The following is a 23,379-nucleotide window of genomic DNA, read 5'->3' as shown; positions in this document are numbered from 1 at the left end:
ATCCAATCCATGCCCAAAAATGCTCCAAATAGCCTCAAAATGCACTTTCTTGCTCCCTAAGCCCTTAGAACCTGAAAACACACAAAAGAAGCATAAAGAACTAAAATAACTAAAGAAACATAACGTAAATGTACGAGAACAAGCCATTTAAGTCGCATGAATATGCTCCTATCAAATACCCCCACACTTATCTTTTGCTAGTCCTCGAGCAAAACAAAACAACAAAAGAACACGAAACTAGACAAAACAAACAAAACACAACCTACACCTTCCAACAATCGTCTAATGGATTTCCAATGCACATGACAAGTTAAAAATCATTAGTCCCATAGATTTTTGTCATCTTCACACTTAAGTACATTCTTACTCATAGTCACCACATATTATTTCACAAATAAGCATTTAAAACCATGTTTTGAATGTAGTAACATGCCTTAGAGAATTTGCTCAAATCCTTACAAGATATGCACTCGTTTTTCACACAGATTTTCTGACTACACACCCTACACTAGTTATATGTGAGAGATTGATGTAAACATAACAGACTAGTATCTCACATATGTTATAACAAAGAAAGCATTTTCTGGAGTTAATAAGCATGTTTAGATATGATCTCATGAATGGAATGCTACTACTTAGACGCGAGAACCAGTGACGCCATATGCTCATACCAAGTTCAAACTCCACAAATTGAAATACACAACACTCAAGATAGAAGTCAAGGGTTGTAACGGGGCTTGGGGTATGTGGATAACAAAGAAGGGATATGGAAAACAAAGGTTCTTAAAGAAATAGTGAGCAAAGCATTTGAATCAACTTAGAATTCACTTTTTGAATGAAAACTCAACTTTTGAACAAAAAGGGAGAATCTAGACAATTTACGCCCAGAATTGGTGTTTTGGAACCTTTCTTCAATCACTTATTCTTCCAATTTTTTTTTTTTTTTTTTTTTTTTTTTTTTTTTTTTCTTTTGAATCTCAAAACATAAACACTTAAACATTCTCTCCCCCACACTTATTTTCTTTCATAATGTAACTCAAAAGGAATTCAATTAAGTCATGCTCACTATCTTTTAAGAACAAGGGTGGGGATTGTCCTAAACTAGGCTAGGTGAGGAAAATGTGGGTAAACAAAGAATAAAGGCTAAACAAGGCTCAACGGGATTAAAACTTACAACAATACGAAGTATGGGAAGTAAGGCTATTTGGCTAGGGTGGTGGTCACTACACAACTTCTTCTTGAATATGTGTTATGCAAATCAATAACATGCTTTGAATGAAATGGGCATGAGTTCTAGCATTTGGAACTATATGATGAAACGCTTTCTAAGCAGTAACCAAGCAAAGAATAATGAGATCATGCAACGACTTTAGAAAACAAGAAATCACAGATTATACTCTCCAAAGAACGTTATAGGCTCAAGTCTCTCAGGGTTGTAGTGTTTGTTTGAGTTCCTTCCTTCAAGCATGTTACAAAAACGAATTTTTTTTTTCTTTTATGATTGCATGTGAAGTCATATATTATAACCATAACCAAGCATTTACCAAGAGTAAATCAAAATTTTCTCTATGTTCATAACTCTTTCTAACCGTCATGCAATTATAAACCAAATCCTTATCATTGTGTTGGAAGGTACCCTAAGACACAAACACACAAAAACGACTCAAAACACTCTTTTTAGGCTTTTCAAAACATTTTCTTCAAATTTTTATGTGATTTTCGGAGTTATAAAACAAAACACACTAAAACACTCTAAAACAATTTAAAAACACCTTAAAACAGCAAGGAACAACATTTGAAGTTATGGGTGATAAAATCCCACGAATTTGCATTAATAACATTAGTTACCCCCCCCCCACACTTAAATCAAACATTGTCCTCAATGTTCTAAGCATAGATTCACACAAAACATAAGTAAACACATAAAAAGAACTTAAACATACTAAACATGGCAAAATGTAATTAACAAAGAGAAGAGTTTAGGGACGCAAATCTGGTTATGGAGTGTAAATTCCCTCTTCTCCTTGGTAATTGCATTGAGGCTTTGATCATAGTGACTCCACAGGCTTACTCTTGAACTGGTTTCTGCCCATCGTTGATTTTCCTTTGTGCTACTTCTTGAACTGGGCAGCAAGATGGTTCTTTTGGTTTCCCCCGAAGGTCTGAGCTTCCTCCTGTTATCTGTTTCTTTGTTCAATCTTTGCAGGAGTGGTCCCTTCTCTGGAAGTGTAACAACCGTTGAAGATGGCTACTCGAGAGCAACGCTAGGTAAGCAATCAGGAATAGATTCCAGGCAGTGGGCTCCAGATCGGAAGACTGACTCCAAGTGCCGGCTGATTGCTTCTTTTACTTTGCCATGCAAGTAAGAACAAGGACAAAGAAAAAGACAGGGAAAGAGCATGATATGAGATACTTTTGCTTTTGACCTTGATGATATGAGATACCTTTGCTTTGAAGAAGCGGTGAATGAATCAGCACATGCTTCAATCCGCCGTTTCCTCCTGGGTCATATGTACTCCAGGCATCTGGTATCATCTTTGGGGAAGAAGAAAAAATTGAGTATTTTGAAAGGCTTTGCTGGGAGTGCGCCCTCAGAGGTGAGGGAGAGTTGGGCATTTTCTTCAGGTTTGCCCTGCCATAAAAGACGAAGGTCGACATATATAGAGATAATATCAAGTGGTGGTATTGTTCTTTTACCCTTGTCGACAAATGTCTCTTCGATATCAGAACGACGCCTCTTCGATTTCTGAGCAGGCGCCCTTTCGATTTCTGAACGACGCCCCTTTTTCTTTCTGAACGACACGTAGTAGTGCGGATGCGGCTCCTTTTGACAAAGCTGCACGCGTTTTCTGAAAAGCAGAGAAAGCGTCGCCGAAAGATGTGTAGTTGCGATGATGGCCTCCACGTGTTGTCTGAAAAGAAGAAATCTTTTGACAAAGTTGAACGCGCCTTCAGAAAAGCCGAGAAAGCGTCGCCTTGGCTTTTATAGAGCTATCGATCACCACAACAAACACACTCTAAAGAATTCCCATTCTTGAAAATCGACTCCGGCCCTTTGAGAATTAACTCCATCCGCCCCTCTCTTTGAACACTTTTGAAAAATGGCAAACCCATCGAACATTAGCTTGGAATTGAGCCTTAGCAGTGATACGGGCGCGCCGCGTCAAGGTAACGTATGGCGCCCTTCTTTCTTATCTTCTAACGGTCCTCTCACAGGTGAAGACTCCGTGATGCAGGACGCCACAACAGCTACAATACTAGCTAGGAACCTCCTCACTCCAAAAGATAGTAGGCTGCTGCCAGGACGGTCCGATGAGTTGGCCGTTCAAGAGTCCCTCGCACTTAGTGTTCAGTGTGCGAGTTCTGTGTCCAACATGGGCCAACGCCTGCTGGCCCGCTCCCGTCAGGTGGAATCATTGATGGCAGAGGTAGAAAGTCTCAAGCAGGAGATCAAGCAGCTGAAGTATGAGAATAGAAGTTTGCATGTGCTTGCAAACAACTATTCGACGGGCATGAAGAGGAAGCTTGATGAGCTGCAAGAATCCAATGATCGAATGCAAAGTGACCGTCAAAGGCTTGCGGCTTACTTCCAGAGGCACATTTTTCCGGGCTCATCCAGCGTTTGGCCAAGTATTGAGGCCTCTTCTTTGATGCCTCCCGCTCCGATACCTTCCGCCCCGATGCCTTCTGCTCCGATGCCTTCTGCTCCGATGCCTTCCGCATCTATGCCTCCTGCTTCTAGAGTTTTGCCCAGTAGTGGGGCTTCAAGTAAACGCCCTTTGTGAAGGCTCCATTTTTCTTTGTTTAGCAGTGCCTATCAATAAACCAAACATTTTCTCAATGTTACAATCATAGACTCACACAATTAATAAACAAACAAACAATAACAACTAAACAACCTAACAAGGCAGAAATGAAATAGCAACAAAGAGAAGAGTTTTTAGGAATCTGGAATTGTAGTGCTTTCTAAGTCTTCCTTTGTTGAATGCATGGGTTGCCTCCCAAGTAGCGCTTTCTTTTACGTCTTGCAGCCGGACGGTACCTCCGTTTAAGCTTGATTAGGTTCCACGGCATGGAGGGGTACCTCCTCCACGACATGCTCCTCAAACGTCTCGTAATAGGGCTTTAATCGATGCCCATTCACTTTGAATTCTTGCTGCGTCCTTGAACTTTTGATTTGTACTGCACCATGAGGGAAAACATTAGTGACAATAAAAGGACCAACCCATTTGGAACGCAACTTACCCGGAAACAACCGAAGGCGAGAATTGAACAACAACACTTTCTGCCCAATAGAGAACGTCTTGGCACGAATCATCTTGTCATGGAATGCCTTCGTTTTCTCCTTGTAAATCCGTGCATTCTCATATGCTTCATTTCGGATTTCATCAAGCTCACACAATTGAAGCTTCCTATGTAAACCTGCGGCATCAAGGTCCATATTGAATGTTTTGACGGCCCAATGTGCACGATGCTCTAGTTCGATGGGAAGATGGCATGGTTTCCCATAGATGAGCCGAAAAGGTGACATCCCAATGGGAGTTTTGTAGGCAGTGCGATACGCCCACAATGCATCGTTTAAGCGCAAACTCCAATCCTTCCTTGTAGGCCCCACGGTCTTCTCAAGAATTTGCTTGATTTCCCTATTCGAAACCTCGGCTTGCCCGCTCGTTTGAGGATGATAAGGTGTGGCCACCTTATGCGTGACATTGTATTTCTTGAGCAACGCCTCGATGGTTCGATTACAAAAATGGGAACCTCCATCACTGATTAGCACTCGTGGCATTCCAAACCTTGCAAAAATGTTAGTTTTCACAAAATCTGCAACCACTCGAGAATCATTAGTTCGGGTGGCTTTTGCTTCCACCCATTTCGACACATAGTCCACAGCAAGCAATATATAAAGAAACCCATGTGACGAAGGAAAGGGACCCATAAAATCAATACCCCAAACATCAAAGATTTCAACACTAAAAATGGGGGTTTGCGGCATTTGTTGTTTAGGACCAATATTGCTCGTTCTTTGGCATCTATCACAAGACATGCAAAATGTTCTAGCATCCCTAAAGATGGTAGGCCAATAGAAACCACATTCTAACACCTTAAGTGCCGTTCTTTGAGTGCCAAAGTGTCCCCCACAAGCATAAGTGTGACAAAAGGTTAGAATAGCATTAAACTCAGAATTGTGCACACACCTACGTATAACTTGGTCAGGGCAATATTTCCATAAATACGGGTCATCCCACACATAAAAACGTGCATCATTTTTAAGCTTATCACATTGGTGCTTGTTTAGTTCATTTGGAAATTGTTTAGCCACCAAGTAATTCACTAAATCTGCATACCATGGTTCACTTACCTCAATGGATAGCAGCTGCTCATCGGGAAAAGTTTCAGGGATAGGTACGGCATGTTCATGCTCCTCGTGGATCATTCGGCTTAAATGGTCAGCCACTACATTCTCGCTTCCTTTCTTATCCCGGATTTCAATATCAAATTCTTGAAGAAGAAGAATCCAACGGATAAGCCTCGGCTTTGCTTCCTTTTTCGTGAGCAAGTACCTCAAAGCTGCATGATCAGAATAAACGATTACTTTAGTACCAATTAAATATGAACGGAATTTATCTAAAGCAAAAACCACAGCTAGAAGTTCTTTTTCCGTCGTGGAGTAGTTCAATTGGGCATCATTGAGAGTCCGAGAGGCATAGTATATGACATGCGGCCGCTTGTCTCTTCTTTGTCCTAGAACAGCTCCTAATGCATAGTTGGATGCATCGCACATGAGCTCGAACGGAAGGCTCCAATCTGGAGGTACAATAATGGGGGCCGAGACTAGCTTCTCCTTGAGTTGGTTAAATGCCGAATTACACTCTTCATCAAACTTGAATGGCACATCTTCTTGAAGCAATTGGCAAAGAGGGTTGGACATCTTGGAGAAGTCCTTGATAAAACGCCTATAGAACCCTGCATGGCCAAGAAACGAACGTACCTCTCTAACCGAAGTAGGAGAGGGTAAGTGACGTACAAGGTCTATTTTCGATTTATCTACTTCAATTCCTTTTTCTGAAACAATATGTCCTAAAACTATACCTTGTTTCACCATAAAGTGACATTTCTCCCAATTCAAGACAAGGTTAGTTTCAACACATCGTTTCAAAATTAAGGTCAGATTATCCAAGCAATTATCAAATGAACTCCCAAATACACTGAAATCATCCATGAAAACCTAAATGATCTTTTCAACAAAATCGGAAAATATACTTACCATACACCTTTGGAAAGTGGCCGGTGCGTTGCATAAGCCAAATGGCATGCGACGATAAGCAAATGTTCCAAAGGGACATGTGAATGTGGTCTTCTCTTGATCATCCGGGGCTATCACAATTTGGTTATATCCAGAGTATCCATCAAGAAAACAGTAAAAAGCATGACCGGCTAACTTTTCGAGCATCTGGTCGATGAATGGCAAAGGAAAGTGATCTTTCCTAGTCATGGCATTTAGCTTCCGGTAATCGATACATACTCGTCATCCAGTCTGAATGCGTGTAGGCACGAGCTCATTCTCATCATTCTTGATAACAGTTACTCCGGACTTCTTAGGAACGACTTGAACTGGAGAGACCCAACGGCTATCGGAGATAGGGTAGATCACTCCGCAATCCAAAAGCTTGATTATTTCCTTCTTCACCACTTTCATCATCGGAGGGTTGAGACGGCGTTGAGCTTCTCGGGATGGCTTAGTCCCCTCCTCAAGAAGTATACGATGCATGCATGTGGTAGGGCTTATTCCTTTAATGTCGGCCAAAGTCCACCCTATGGCCGTTTTGTGCTCTCGCAGCACCCTCACAAGCTTCTCCTCCTCCATTTCCGTGAGACTTGATGAAATGATGACGGGCAATGTTTTGCCTTTTCCCAAAAACACATACTTCAAATGGTCCGGCAATGGCTTAAGTTCAAGCGATGGTGCCTGAACAACAGAAGGTAGCATCTTAGTGGAAACTGAATTTGAAAGTGAGAGTGGAACCTTACCATATTGTTGTGGCAATGACTCAAGGGCTGCCACAACCTCAATTATTTCTTCACTAGAACCCATTGCAAAGAATTCCTCCTCCTTGCCGTGGCCTTGCATTGGCCCAAATCCTTCATTTTTGCGCTCTATGGCCTTAGTGATGGTTGTTTCCAGGGCGTCCTCGTTCAATTCTTCAAGGTATACCTGCGCCAAAGAATCGATAACATCAATGGAAAAACAAGAATGGTCATCAACGGGATATCTCATAGTTTCAGAAATATTAAAATCAATCACTTCCCCATCGAATTCCATTGTCAAGGTGCCTTTGTATACATCAATCTTCGTTCGGGCCGTCTTCATGAATGGCCTACCAAGGAGAATCGGCAAAGATGTAGAATGGGCTGAATCCTCCATGTCTAGGACGTAGAAATCAGCCAGAAAAATTAAATGGTTCACCTGCACAAGCACATCTTCCAAAACTCCTTTTGGATAAGCGTTAGAACGATCGGCCAATTGTATAATTACACCATCTTGTTTTAATTCACCCAAATTCATAGATGCATAAATAGAATAAGGCATGACATTTATGGATGCACCTAAATCAAGCATGGCATGTTCAAAACGATTATGTCCAATCACACAAGGAATCGTGAAACTACCGGGATCTTTGCACTTGGTAAGCAGTTTACGTTGCAAAACAGCGGACACATTCTCGCTTACCTTCACTACCTCTTTGTTTGCCCTTCTTCTCTTTGTATTGCATAGGTCCTTGAGGAATTTAGCATACTTTGGAACCTGTTTGATTGCATCAAGAAGCGGTATGTTCACTTGCACCTTCCGGAACGTTTCAAGAATGTCCTTCTCGCTTTCTTCCTTTTTTTCTTGCATGAACCTGCTAGGAAAAGGTACATTGGGCAGATTAGGACGTGAAGTACATGAATTTGAACTTAAATTACCTGATTTGGCCGAGTTAGGGTGATCTGCCTCAGGTTGTGTCGTCTCTTCATCTACAATCTGGGCAGATTTGGGATTGTTTGGCTCGGTCCCAACTTCTTTTCCACCCCTTAGGGTGATGGCCTTGGCGGATTCGAATCCTCCCTTTGGATTGACTGTGGTTGAGCTAGGAAGCTTTCCTTGCTCTCTAATCTGTCCAATGAACTCAGAAATCTGCCCTATTTGTTTCTTCATATCCATCATCTCCTTCTCGTTATTTGCTATCCGGTTGTTTTGATTTTGCAACCCCTGCGAAATAGAGGTTAGTAATTGCATAGCTTGATCACTTTCCAAGGACGTACCTGAATGAGATGATGCCGAAGGTTGTTTGATAGGAGCATATTCATGCGACTTAAATGGCTTGTTCTCGTGCATTTACGTTATGTTTCTTTAGTTATTTTAGTACTTTAAGCTATTTTCGTGTGTTTGTAGGCCGAAAGGGCTAAAGGAGCAAAAAGATGCATTTTGGAGACTTTTGGAGCACTTTTGGGCTAAGGATGGATAGCTTATGCTTGGAGCCAAAGTGTTGGACGAAATTGAAAACCTAATTGAAGACCAAAGTGTTGGAACCTTGTTCCCTTTAGTTTTAGGATATTTAAACCTTTCCTATATCCTTAGTCGTGCATAACATTCCAACATTCCACTCCTTCATTCACCACTTATCATATCATACACTTATCTTATCATCACCACATATCATTCATTTATTACTTATCATATCATTCATTCATCTACATATCAATAACCACTTATCTTATCACTCAACATATCATTCACTTATCACTTATCTTATCATTCATTTACCACTCAACATATCACTCAACATATCATACACTTATCATTTATCATACTCATAATTATCTACACATTACAACCTAAAACACATGCACATTCACCCACATGCACAAACACACATTATTGTCGTGCACATTCCATTGCACTCCTCCTTTCATTTTCAGCCACATTCCACATGCATTTGCACATGCATTCCCTCACCAAGAAATCATTCAACACATGCATTCACTCTTTAATCCACATGCATTCACACACACTTCACACAAACAACATTCACATGCAAACACAAGCTTTAACCAACAAACAAAACAGCCAACACATGCACCATTACACTATTGCCATGAGTTTCATTCCATTTCCAACATCTTCACATGCATTTCCAGCTTTGCACATGCATTTCCCTTTCATTTCAACCCACATGCATCCTTTAATCATTCAAACATGCAGCCACATTCCCTCCTAGCTGCCATGTTCCCCCATTTCACCTATAAATAAGCATCCATTCTTCCACAATTCATTCACTCTTCCATACACATTTTCAGTTACAAACACCAAGCAACAAACCCATTCCATTGCCGTGAGTCCCACTTCATTTTCTGCATATTTTCTCTTCATTCCAACCACTCCAACCACTCCTCATCCCCCAAAAACTCACCTTAGACCTTGTGCTACAACAACGAAGAAGAGAAGAGTGCCTAAACGTTCATACAATTCAAGTTTGAGTTGTTGGAAAGTTTAGGTGTTTCTTTGATTTCAAAGTTATGAGGAACTAAACCCCCTTTAGCTAGGGGGTGATTCGAAACTATGTTTATATTTGCAATTTGAATTGATTACGTTTGGTTGGAATTTCATAAGTTGTGGATTCAATTCGTTTAACTGTTTGATTGATAACTTATTTATGTATGTTCATTGAGATTGCAAGCTTAATTTTCATGCATAAATATGACGCTAGAATATAAGTGAATTTCACCTAATCGTTATGAACTTATATTCACAAGTAGTGGAGGTTGCTTATAAACAATCGCGTTAAACAAATTCTTGGCATAAGTTTCATGCGTATTCCATAGTAACGAATGCCTCGTCGATGTTTATGATTTCCGTTGAACTTAATGATCTTTGTTGAATGTCTCTATCATGCGTATTCCATAGTTAGGGACTTTGATTAAGAATAATTTGGTTGTAATGCGTATTCCATTCAATCCAACGAATTTAGGGAAATCTGAAAGTTAATCTAAGCGGATCTAATTAACTTGGAGCATTGAGTTTCACAACTTATCGAAAGACCAACTGAGAATCAATTTTGTTTGCAAGTGTAACATGTGTGGAGAAGAACCCCTTGGCTATTCCATCATCCATATTTTCATCACATTCATATTTACATTTTGCCTTTAATTATATTCTGTCTTTTTAATTTAATATCGTCCAAACACATTTCCCCCATATTTCGTTGAGTCTTAATCATTCGTATTTGTTTTATTTTTGTATCTTTAAGCTTTTGGAGTCATAAACACTTGCAAATTCGTCTAAATCAAGTTCTAACTTCTATTTGAGTCAATTTGATTATTTTAGACAATTTGAGTTTTTCAAAGCCATTCTGAATCATAGTAGTCTTGTTAAGAGTATTTTAATTTAGTTTTTATGTTTTTAAGTCAATTTAGAAGGTTTTAGCAAGCCCTCCTAATCCCCGGTCTAGAACGATCCCTCACTTATCCATTCTACTACAATTGTCAAACGAGGGTTTAATTTAAGTGTCAAGTAAAACTCACATCAAATTTTGGCGCCGTTGCCGGGGATTTAGCAACTTTGCTAATCCCTTGTCTTTATTTTTATATTTTTTTTGTTTTTCGTGCATTCTTATTTCAGATTCTTAGTTTGTTTGTTTCCTTGTTTTTTTAGGTACTGTGTATGACTCGTAGCTCTCGGCCTATTATAGAGAACATCTCCGACTTTGACGGTGATTTTGAACGCACTTTGAGGAGAACGAGGAGTCAACAAGAGCCACCACAACCTGGGCTTGAAGAAGACGAAGTAGGTGTAGAAGAAAAGCCCACGGATCAGATTTTTGAAGAAGAACAAGCCATGGCAGCAGATAATAGAACCATCAAGGAGCTTTCGGCCTCGGGTTTGGATAATGCATTGCCTCTTTGTATCCAATACCCCACGGCTGCAGAGGGGAAGACTGAGGAATTTGAACTCAAATCCAGTTTGTTACACCATATTCCGAAGTTCCATGGCTTGTCTATGGAAGACCCCAACAAACACTTGAAGGAGTTCGAGGTGGTTTGTTCGAGCATGACCCCCGTCAATGTGGATGGGAGTATATTGAAGATGAAGACCTTTCCATTTTCACTTATGGACAAGGCCAAAGATTGGCTCTACGAACTAGCCCCGGGAACTGTGACTTCGTGGGAGAGTATGAAGCGTGCTTTCTTGGAGAAATTCTTCCCTACTTCGAGAGTGATTCTCCTACGGAAGAAAATTAGTGGTATTCAACAGAATCATGGTGAGACATTCCCGGCTTATTATGAGCGCTTCAAGGGCCTTGTAGCTTCATGTCCTCAACATCAAATGAAGGAGGAACTTCTCCTTCAATATTTCTATGAGGGCCTCCTTCCTATCGAACGTCAAATGCTTGATGCATCAGCGGGAGGAGCATTGGTGGACAAAACACCAAGGGATGCCAAGATTCTCATAGCCAACCGAGCGCTCAACGCTCAACAATATGAAGGAGTGGGTCAAAGGGAAGCCCCACGACAACAAAGTGTAAATGAGGTGAGTGCTATTTCTGAAATTCAATCACAACTTGCTAATCTTACTTCTCTTGTTTCTCAGGTTGTGATTGGTCCAAAAGCACAAGAACACCAAGTTTGTGGCGTGTGCTCAATTCAAGGGCATCCATCCGACAAGTGCCCTCAACTAATCGAGAATGGTGGGTGGGAATCTGCCAATGCAATTGGTTTCCAAGGACAAAATCAAAACAACCCATACTCGAACACTTACAATGCCGAATGGAGGGACCATCCAAACTTCAAATGGAGGGAGCCACAACAAGCTGCCCAACAAGGAGGATTTAGGCCAAACCCCCCTGGTTTTTATTCCAAGCCGTATGCACCCCAACAACCTTCGGCATCATCTCATTCAGGTACGTCCTTGGAAAGTGATCAAGCTATGCAATTACTAACCTCTATTTCGCAGGAGTTGCAAAATCAAAACAACCGGATAGCAAATAACGAGAAGGAGATGACGGAGATGAAGAAACAAATAGGGCAGATTTCTGAGTTCCTTGGACAGATTAGAGAGCAAGGAAAGCTTCCTAGCTCAACCACAGTCAATCCAAAGGGAGGATTCGAATCCGCCAAGGCCATCACCCTAAGGGGTGGAAAAGAAGTTAGGACCGAGCCAAACAATCCCAAATCTGCCCAGAAAGTAGATGAAGAGACGACACAACCTGAGGCAGATCACCCTAACTCGGCCAAATCAGGTAATTTAAGTTCAAATTCATATACTTCACGTCCTAATCTGCCCAATGTACCTTTTCCTCGCAGGTTCATGCAAGAAAAAAAGGAAGAAAGCGAGAAGGACATTCTTGAAACGTTCCGGAAGGTGCAAGTGAACATACCGCTTCTCGATGCAATCAAACAGGTTCCAAAGTATGCTAAATTCCTCAAGGACCTATGCAATACAAAGAGAAGAAGGGCAAACAAAGAGGTAGTGAAGGTAAGCGAGAATGTGTCCGCTGTTTTGCAACGTAAATTGCCTACCAAGTGCAAAGACCCCGGTAGTTTCACGATTTGAACATGCCATGCTTGATTTAGGTGCATCCATAAATGTCATGCCTTATTCTATTTATGCATCTATGAATTTGGGTGAATTAAAACAAGATGGTGTAATTATACAATTGGCCGATCGTTCTAACGCGTATCCAAAAGGAGTTTTGGAAGATGTGCTTGTGCAGGTGAACCATTTAATTTTTCCGGCTGATTTCTACGTCCTAGACATGGAGGATTCAACCCATTCTACATCTTTGTCGATTCTCCTTGGTAGGCCATTCATGAAGACGGCCCGAACGAAGATTGATGTATACAAAGGCACCTTGACAATGGAATTCGATGGGGAAGTGATTGATTTTAATATTGCTAAAACTATGAGATATCCCGTTGATGACCATTCTTGTTTTTCCATTGATGTTATCGATTCTTTGGCGCAGGTATACCTTGAAGAATTGAACGAGGACGCCCTGGAAACAACCATCACTAAGGCCATAGAGCGCAAAAATGAAGGATTTGGGCCAATGCAAGGCCACGGCAAGGAGGAGGAATTCTTTGCAATGGGTTCTAGTGAAGAAATAATTGAGGTTGTGGCAGCCCTTGAGTCATTGCCACAACAATATGGTAAGGTTCCACTCTCACTTTCAAATTCAGTTTCCACTAAGATGCTACCTTCTGTTGTTCAGGCACCATCGCTTGAACTTAAGCCGTTGCCGGACCATTTGAAGTATGTGTTTTTGGGAAAAGGCAAAACATTGCCCGTCATCATTTCATCAAGTCTCACGGCAATGGAGGAAGAGAAGCTTGTGAGGGTGCTGCGAGAGCACAAAACGGCCATAGGGTGGACTTTGGCCGACATTAAAGGAATAAGCCCTACCACATGCATGCACCGTATACTTCTTGAGGAGGGGGCTAAACCAACTCGAGAAGCTCAACGCCGTCTTAACCCTCCGATGATGGAAGTGGTGAAGAAGGAAATAATCAAGCTTTTGGATTGCGGAGTGATCTACCCTATCTCCGATAGCCGTTGGGTCTCTCCAGTTCAAGTCGTTCCCAAGAAGTCCGGAGTAACTGTTATCAAGAATGATGAGAATGAGCTCGTGCCTACACGCATTCAGACTGGATGGCGAGTATGTATCGATTACCGGAAGCTAAATGCCATGACTAGGAAAGATCACTTTCCTTTGCCATTCATCGACCAGATGCTCGAAAGGTTAGCCGGTCATGCTTTTTACTGTTTTCTTGATGGATACTCTGGATATAACCAAATTGTGATAGCCCCGGATGATCAAGAGAAGACCACATTCACATGTCCCTTTGGAACATTTGCTTATCGTCGCATGCCATTTGGCTTATGCAACGCACCGGCCACTTTCCAAAGGTGTATGGTAAGTATATTTTCCGATTTTGTTGAAAAGATCATTGAGGTTTTCATGGATGATTTCAGTGTATTTGGGAGTTCATTTGATAATTGCTTGGATAATCTGACCTTAATTTTGAAACGATGTGTTGAAACTAACCTTGTCTTGAATTGGGAGAAATGTCACTTTATGGTGAAACAAGGTATAGTTTTAGGACATATTGTTTCAGAAAAAGGAATTGAAGTAGATAAATCGAAAATAGACCTTGTACGTCACTTACCCTCTCCTCCTTCGGTTAGAGAGGTACGTTCGTTTCTTGGCCATGCAGGGTTCTATAGGCGTTTTATCAAGGACTTCTCCAAGATGTCCAACCCTCTTTCCCGATTGCTTCAAAAAGATGTGCCATTCAAGTTTGATGAAGAGTGTAATTCGGCATTTAACCAACTCAAGGAGAAGCTAGTCTCGGCCCCCATTATTGTACCTCCAGATTGGAGCCTTCCGTTCGAGCTCATGTGCGATGCATCCGACTATGCATTAGGAGCTGTTCTAGGACAAAGAAGAGACAAGCGGCCGCATGTCATATACTATGCCTCTCGGACTCTCAATGATGCCCAATTGAACTACTCCACGACGGAAAAAGAACTTCTAGCTGTGGTTTTTGCTTTAGATAAATTCCGTTCATATTTAATTGGTACTAAAGTAATCGTTTATTCTGATCATGCAGCTTTGAGGTACTTGCTCACGAAAAAGGAAGCAAAGCCGAGGCTTATCCGTTGGATTCTTCTTCTTCAAGAATTTGATATTGAAATCCGGGATAAGAAAGGAAGCGAGAATGTAGTGGCTGACCATTTAAGCCGAATGATCCACGAGGAGCATGAACATGTCGTACCTATCCCTGAAACTTTTCCCGATGAGCAGCTGCTATCCATTGAGGTAAGTGAACCATGGTATGCAGATTTAGTGAATTACTTGGTGGCTAAACAAATTCCTAATGAACTAAACAAGCACCAACGTGATAAGCTTAAAATGATGCACGTTTCTATGTTTGGGATGACCCTTATTTGTGGAAGTATTGCTCAGATCAAATTGTACGTAGATGTGTGCATGATTCTGAATTTCACTCAATTCTAAGCTTTTGTCACACATATGCATGTGGTGGTCATTTTGGCACACAACGCACTGCCCTCAAGGTTCTAGAGTGTGGTTTTTATTGGCCGACTATATTTAGGGATGCTAGAACCTTTTGTATGTCTTGTGATCGTTGCCAACGAATGGGTAACATAGGTACCAAGGACCAAATGCCGCAAACCCCTGTCTTTAATGTTGAAATTTTTGATGTTTGGGGCATTGATTTCATGGGCCCTTTCCCTCCATCTTATGGTTTCACTTATATCTTGCTAGCCGTTGATTATGTTTCTAAATGGGTGGAAGCAAAAGCCACCCGTACTAACGATTCTAAGGTGGTTGCAGATTTCGGGAAAACTAACATTTTTGCTAGGTTTGGAATGCCGAGAGTAATCATAAGTGATGGAGGGTCTCACTTTTGCAATCGGACCATTGAGGCATTGCTAAGAAAGTACCATGTCAACCATAAGGTCTCCACACCTTACCATCCTCAAACAAATGGCCAAGTCGAGGTGTCTAACCGAGAAATCAAACAAATTTTGGAGAAGACCGTTGGACCAACAAGGAGGGATTGGAGCTTACATTTAGAGGATGCACTGTGGGCATATCGTACGGCATACAAAACACCCATTGGGATGTCACCTTTTCGGCTCGTCTATGGTAAGCCATGTCATTTGCCCGTAGAGTTAGAGCACAAGGCACATTGGGCCGTGAAGACTTTCAACATGGACATAGATGCAGCGGGAGTTCATAGGAAGCTCCAATTGAATGAACTTGAGGAGATTCGGAATAAAGCCTATGAGAATGCCCGGATGTACAAAGCTAAGACCAAAGCATTCCATGATAAAATGATTCGAACCAAGACCTTCACAGTTGGGCAGAAAGTGTTACTTTTCAACTCTCGCCTACGTTTGTTTCCTGGTAAGTTGCGTTCTAAATGGATTGGCCCGTTTGTTGTTACTAATGTTTTCCCTCATGGTGCAGTGCAAATCAAAAGTTCAAGGACACAGCAAGAATTCAAAGTGAATGGGCATCGATTGAAGCCCTATTACGAGATGTTTGAGGAGCATGTCGTGGAGGAGGTACCCCTCCATGCCGTGGAACCTAGTCAAGCTTAAACGGAGGTACCGTCCGGCTGCAACACGTAAAAGAAAGCGCTTCGTGGGAGGCAACCCATGCATCCGAATAGAGAAGAACTTGGAAACCCCTTTAAGAGACTTATTTTTATTCCTTTCTTTTTCTTTACTGCCTTTACTTTGCTTTCTTTCTCGTATTTGTTTATTTGCTTGCTCTGTTTTGACTTTCTGCTTAAAACATTGAGGACAAAGTTTGATTTAAGTGTGGGGGGGTAAACAATTTGTATTTGCATGAATTTTGTGGGATTTATTCACCTATCACTTAGAATGTTGTTTCTTGCTGTTTTAAGCGTTTTTAGAGTGTTTTAGTGTGTTTTATAGTGTCTTGGTATAAAACTCCGAAAATTTGATAAAAATTTAAAAAAAAAAAAAAAAAAAAAAAAAAAATAATTCTTTTCTTTGTTGCTATTTCGTTTCTGCCTTGTTAGGTTGTTTAGTTGTTATTGTTTGTTTGTTTATTAATTGTGTGAGTCTATGATTGTAACATTGAGAAAATGTTTGATTTATTGATAGGCACTGCTAAACAAAGAAAGATGATGCTTCATAAAGGTTGTTTGCTTGAGGCCCCACTACGTGGCTTTACTATTGGAGCGGAAGGCGTAGAAGCGGAAGGCATCGGAGCGGAAGGCATCGGAGCGGAAGGCGTAGGAACAGAAGGCATCAGAGCGGGAGGCATCGAAGATAGAGCATTCCAGGCCTCAATACTTGGCCAAGCGCTGGATGAGCCAGGAAAAAGGTGCCTCTGGAGGAAAGACGAAAACCTTTGACGGTCACTGTGAATCCGACCTTCAGACTCTTGCAGCTCATCAAGCTTCCTCTTCATGCCCGTCGAATAGTTGTTTGCAAGCACGTGCAAACTTCTATTCTCATACTTCAGCTGCTGGATCTCCTGCTTGAGACTTTCCACCTCTGCCATCAATGATTCCACCTGACGGGAGCGGGCAAGCAGGCGTTGGCCCATGTTGGACACAGAACTCGCACACTGAACACTAAGTACGAGGGACTCTTGAACGGCCAACTCATCGGACCGTCCTGACAGCAGCCTACTATCTTTTGGAGTGAAGAGGTTCCTAGCTACTATTGTAGCTGTTGTGGCGTCCTGCATCACGGAGTCTTCACCTGTGAGAGGACCGTTAGAAGAAAAGAAAGAAGGGCGCCATACGTTACCTTGACGCGGCGCGCCCGTATCACTGCTAAGGCTCAATTCCAAGCTAAGGTTCGATGAGTTTGCCATTTTTTTCAAAAGTGTTCAAAGAAATGGGATGGAGTTAAATTTCAAAGGGCCGGAGTCGATTTTCAAGAATGGGAATTCTTCAGAGTGTGTGTGTTGGGGTGTTTGATAGCTCTATAAAAAGCCAAGGCGACGCGTCCCCCAATTCAAAGAGCCAGATTTTCCGGCGTAATTTAGGCGACGCTTTCTCGGCTTTTCAGAAACACGTGGAGGCCATCATCGCAACTACACCTCTTTAGCCGACAAGCGCAAAGTTCGGCGACGCTTTCTCTGCTTTTCTGAAGACGCGTGCAGCTTTGTCAAAAGGAGCCACATCTGCACTACCACGTGTCGTTCAGAAAGCGAAGGGGCGTCGTTCAGAAATCGAAGGGGCGCCTGCTCAGAAATCGAAGAGGCGTGTTCAGAGATCGAAGAGGCGCCACTATTTCAAAAAGCCAGAGTTGCGGGATCAAAACGTTTGTCGACAAAGGTAAAAAGTACCACCACTTGCTATTATCTCTATATATGTCGACCTTCGTCTTTTATGGCAGGGCAAACCTGAAGAAAATGCCCAACTCTCCCTCACCTCTGAGGGTGCACTCCCAGCCAAGCCTTTCGAAATACTCAATTCTTTCTTCTTCCCCAAAGATGATACCAGATGCCTGGAGTACAGATGACCCAGGAGGAAACAGCACAACAAATACATGTGCTGATTCAACCAACCGCTTCTTCAAAAGCAAAGGTATCTCATATCATCAAGGTCAAAAGCAAAAGTATCTCATATCATGCTCTTTCCCTGTCTTTTTCTTTGTCCTTGTTCTTACTCGCATGGCAAAGTAAAACAAGCAATCAGCCGGCACTTGGAGTCAGTCTTCCGTTCTGGAGCCAACTGCCAGGAATCTATTCCTGATTGCTTACCTAGCGTTGCTCTCGAGTAGTCATCTTCAACGGTTGATACACTTCCGGAGAAGGGACCACTTCTGCAAAGGGGAGCGAGTAAGGCAAGTGAAAATGATACATTGAAGCATGTGGAGACAAACATAGGCTGAGTTATCCTCCAAACCTTTTCAATACGAATTGGAAAGATTGAACAAAGAAACAGACCAAAGGGGTAAGCTCAGACCTTCGGGGAAGACCAAAAGAATCCTCCAGCCCAGTAGCACAAAGGAAAATCAACAAGTAGAGGAGACCAAAAGATTCCTGCTGCCCAGTTCAAGAAGTAGCACAAAGGAAAATCAGCGATGGGCAGAAACCAGTTCAAGAGTAAGCCTGTGGAATCACAAAGATCAAAGCCTCAATGCAATTACCAAGGAGAAGATGGAATTTACACTCTATAACCAGATTTGCGTCTCTAAACTCTTCTCTTTGTTAATTACATTATGCCATGTTTAGTATGTTTAAGTGCTTTTTGTGTATTTACTTATGCTTTGTGTGAATCTATGCTTAAAACATTGAGGACAATGTTTGATTTAAGTGTGGGGGGGTAACTAAGTATATTTGATGCAAATTCATTGGATTTTATCACCTTTCACTTCACATGTTGTTTCTCACTGTTTTAAAACTGTTTTAGTGTGTTTTGTCTTAAAAATTCGAAGATCCCATAAAAATTTGAAAAATTGTTTTGAAAAACCCAAAAAGAGTTGTTTTAAAGTTGTTTTTGTGTGTGTGTTTGTGTCTTAGGATACCTTCCAACACATTGATAAGGATTTGGTTTGTAATCGCATGACTGTTAAAAAGAGTTATAAACATAGAGGAAAGTTTGATTTACCCTTGGTATATGTTTAGTTATGGTTATAATGTATGACTTCACATGCAATCATAAAAGAAAAATTCGTTTTTGTAACATGCTTGAAGGAAGGAACTCAAACAAACGCTACAACCCTGAGAGACTTGAGCCTATAACGTTCTTTGGAGAGTATAATCTGTGATTTCTTGTTTTCTAAAGTCGTTGCATGATCTCATTATTCTCTGCTTGGTTACTACTTAGAAGGCGTTTCATCATATAGTTCCAAATGCTAGAACTCATGCCCATTTCATTCAAAGCATGTTATTGATTTGCATAACACATATTCAAGAAGAAGTTGTGTAGTGACCACCACCATAGCCAAATAGCCTTACTTCCCATACTTCGTATATGTGTAAGTTTTAACCCCGTTGATCCTTGTTTAGCCTTTATTCTTTGTTTACCCACATTTTCCTCACCTAGCCTAGTTTAGGACAATCCCCACCCTTGTTCTTAAAATATAGTGAGCATGACTTAATTGAATTCCTTTTGAGTTACATTATGAAAGAAAATAAGTGTGGGGGAGAGAATGTTTAAGTGTTTATGTTTTGAGATTCAAAAAAAAAAAAAAAAAAAAAAAAAAAAAAAAAAAAAAAGAATATTAGATCAGAATAAGTGATTGAAGAAAGGTTCCAAAACACCAATTCTGGGCGTAAATTGTCTAAATTCTCCCTTTTTGTTCAAAAGTTGAGTTTTCATTCAAAAGTGAATTCTAAGTTGATTCAAATGCTTTGCTCACTATTTCTTTAAGAACCTTTGTTTTCCATATCCCTTCTTTGTTATCCACATACCCCAAGCCCCGTTACAACCCTTGACTTCTATCTTGAGTGTTGTGTATTTCAATTTGTGGAGTTTGAACTTGGTATGAGCTTATGGTGTCACTGGTTCTCGCGTCTAAGTAGTAGAATTCCATTCATGAGATCATATCTAAACATGCTTATTAACTCCAGAAATTGCGTTCTTTGTGATAATTATATGTGAGTGTTCGTTTTCATGTTACATCAATCTTCTCACATATGACTAGATTAGGGTGTGTAGTTAGAAATTCTGAGTGAAAATCGAGTGCATATCTTGTAAGGAATTGAGCAAATTCTCTAAGGCATGTTACTACATTCAAAACATGGTTTTAAATGCTTAATTGTGAACTAGTATATGGTGACTATGATTAAGAATGTACTTAAGTGTGAAGATGATTAAAATCTGTGAGAATGATGATTTTTAACATGTCATGTGCATTGGAAATCCCTAAGACGGTTGTTGGAAGGTTTAGGTTGTGTTTTACGTGTTTAGTGTCGTTTTGTTTATTTGTTTTTATTCTGTTTTGCTCGAGGACTAGCAAAAGCTAAGTGTGGGGGTATTTGATAGGAGCATATTCATGCGACTTAAATGGCTTGTTCTCGTGCATTTACGTTATGTTTCTCTCGTTATTTTAGTCCTTTATGCTTCTTTTGTGTGTTTTCAGGTTCTAAGGGCCTAGGGAGCAAGAAAGTGCATTTTGAGGCCATTTGGAGCATTTTTGGGCATGATTTGGATAGCTTAATCATGGAGCAAAGAGGATGGACGAAATTGAAGCCTTGTATGCTCTTTGGGGACATCAAACAAAGGGCCTAGCCCAATCAAACAAATCCTTTGAGCCATGGAAAACGTCTAGCCCAATCAAACACATTATGCCATACAAACCAACCTATTTTAGGCCCATTCTATGTACTTAAACCCTAGCCCTTTAAACTAGTTCATTTATCACTTATCAAACCATTCACTTATCACTCACCACATATCATTCACTTATCACTTAACATATCATTCATTTATTTCACTTCCATACTCCTCTTAATTCCACATGCATTCTCACACATGCACATCATTCACTCACATTTCCACCATTCATTCTTTATTCCTTTCCAAACATCTCACATGCATTTCCACCTTCCTACTTCATCATTTCACCACATTCTCCCTCTTTAACCCTACATGCATTATTTATTGCATCTTCACATGCATTCACACACACTTTACACATTCAAACCGTGAGCTCCCATTCCTATATGCCATTTTCAGATTTCCACCCACTAACCTAGTCATCAACACATGCACTTCCACCTTTCATCCATAATGATTCATGATTCATTCACTTTGCATCCTTTAATTCAATCACATACTTTCCCATTGTATAATACATCCACATGCATCTTTAACCAACAAACATTACAACCACATGCACCCTTTTCTCCACATTCCAAACATTGCCGTGTATCCCCTTCATTCCCATTTCCAACATCTTCACATGCATTTCCACTTTCACATGTCTTCACATTCAATTCCAAACAACAATCATTTCAAATGCCATGCATTCACATGCATTTTCAGCACCTACACACCTCACACACATGCAATTTCAGCACCAACAAGCATCATTGCCGTGTACCCCATATGCATTTTCAGCTTTCACATGCTTTCCTAACTATTTTCCATCATTAATTAGCCACTTGCATCTTAAACAAACAGCCATATACATCTCCATTCCTCCTATAAAAACCCTTGCATTCTCATTCATTTGGCATTCATTCACTCCCCATTCAATTCACATCTCATTTTCATACACAACACACCACAAATACCTCCATTCTTGCCGTGCATATCCCTTCATTTTCTGCATATTTTCTCTTCATTCCAACCACTCCAACCACTCCTCATCCCCCAAAAACTCACCTTAGACCTTGTGCTACAACAACGAAGAAGAGAAGAGTGCCTAAACGTTCATACAATTCAAGTTTGAGTTGTTGGAATGTTTAGGTGTTTCTTTGATTTCAATGTTTAAATTCAATTTTCTTTGTTTTGTAATGGAAGAGAAGAGTGCCTAAACGTTCATACAATTCATTTTGAGTTGTTGGAATGTTTAGGTGTTTCTTTGATTTCAAAGTTATGAGGAACTAAACCCCCTTTAGCTAGGGGGTGATTCGAAACTATGTTTATATTTGCAATTTGAATTGATTACGTTTGGTTGGAATTTCATAAGTTGTGGATTCAATTCGTTTAACTGTTTGATTGATAACTTATTTATGTATGTTCATTGAGATTGCAAGCTTAATTTTCATGCATAAATATGACGCTAGAATATAAGTGAATTTCACCTAATCGTTATGAACTTATATTCACAAGTAGTTATTTGAGATTGCTTATAAACAATCGCGTTAAACGAATTCTTGGCATAAGTTTCATGCGTATTCCATAGTAACGAATGCCTCGTCGATGTTTATGATTTCCGTTGAACTTAATGATCTTTGTTGAATGTCTCTATCATGCGTATTCCATAGTTAGGGACTTTGATTAAGAATAATTTGGTTGTAATGCGTATTCCATTCAATCCAACGAATTTAGGGAAATCTGAAAGTTAATCTAAGCGGATCTAATTAACTTGGAGCATGGAGTTTCACAACTTATCGAAAGACCAACTGAGAATCAATTTTGTTTGCAAGTGTAACATGTGTGGAGAAGAACCCCTTGGCTATTCCATCATCCATATTTTCATCACATTCATATTTACATTTTGCCTTTAATTATATTCTGTCTTTTTAATTTAATATCGTCCAAACACATTCCCCCCATATTTCGTTGAGTCTTAATCATTCGTATTTGTTTTATTTTTGTATCATTAAGCTTTTGGAGTCATAAACACTTGCAAATTCGTCTAAATCAAGTTCTAGCTTCTATTTGAGTCAATTTGATTGTTTTAGACAATTTGAGTTTTTCAAAGCCATTCTGAGTCATAGTAGTCTTGTTAAGAGTATTTTGATTTAGTTTTTATGTTTTTAAGTCAATTTAGAAGGTTTTAGCAATCCCTCCTAATCCCCGGTCCAGAACGATCCCTCACTTATCCATTCTACTACAATTGTCAAACGAGGGTTTAATTTGAGTGTCAAGTAAATCTCGCACCACCCTTCCTTGCCATGCAAGGAAGGGCTTTGTTCCCTATTTTAAATACTTAAACACTACCACTTATCATTCACCACATATCATTCACCACTTATCATATCATACATTCATTTATCACTTATCATAATCATTCACTTATCACTTAACATATCATACACTTATCACTTATCACTCATAATCATCTACACATTTCAACCATTTAAACACATGTACTTCACCTACAACATCCACCTACTTCACCTACAACATCCACCTACTTCACCTACA

This window comes from Pyrus communis, chromosome 9, assembly GCF_963583255.1.
Source record: "Pyrus communis chromosome 9, drPyrComm1.1, whole genome shotgun sequence".
In the NCBI taxonomy this organism is placed as follows: domain Eukaryota; kingdom Viridiplantae; phylum Streptophyta; class Magnoliopsida; order Rosales; family Rosaceae; genus Pyrus; species Pyrus communis.
Note: the sequence above shows the minus strand (reverse complement) of the source record.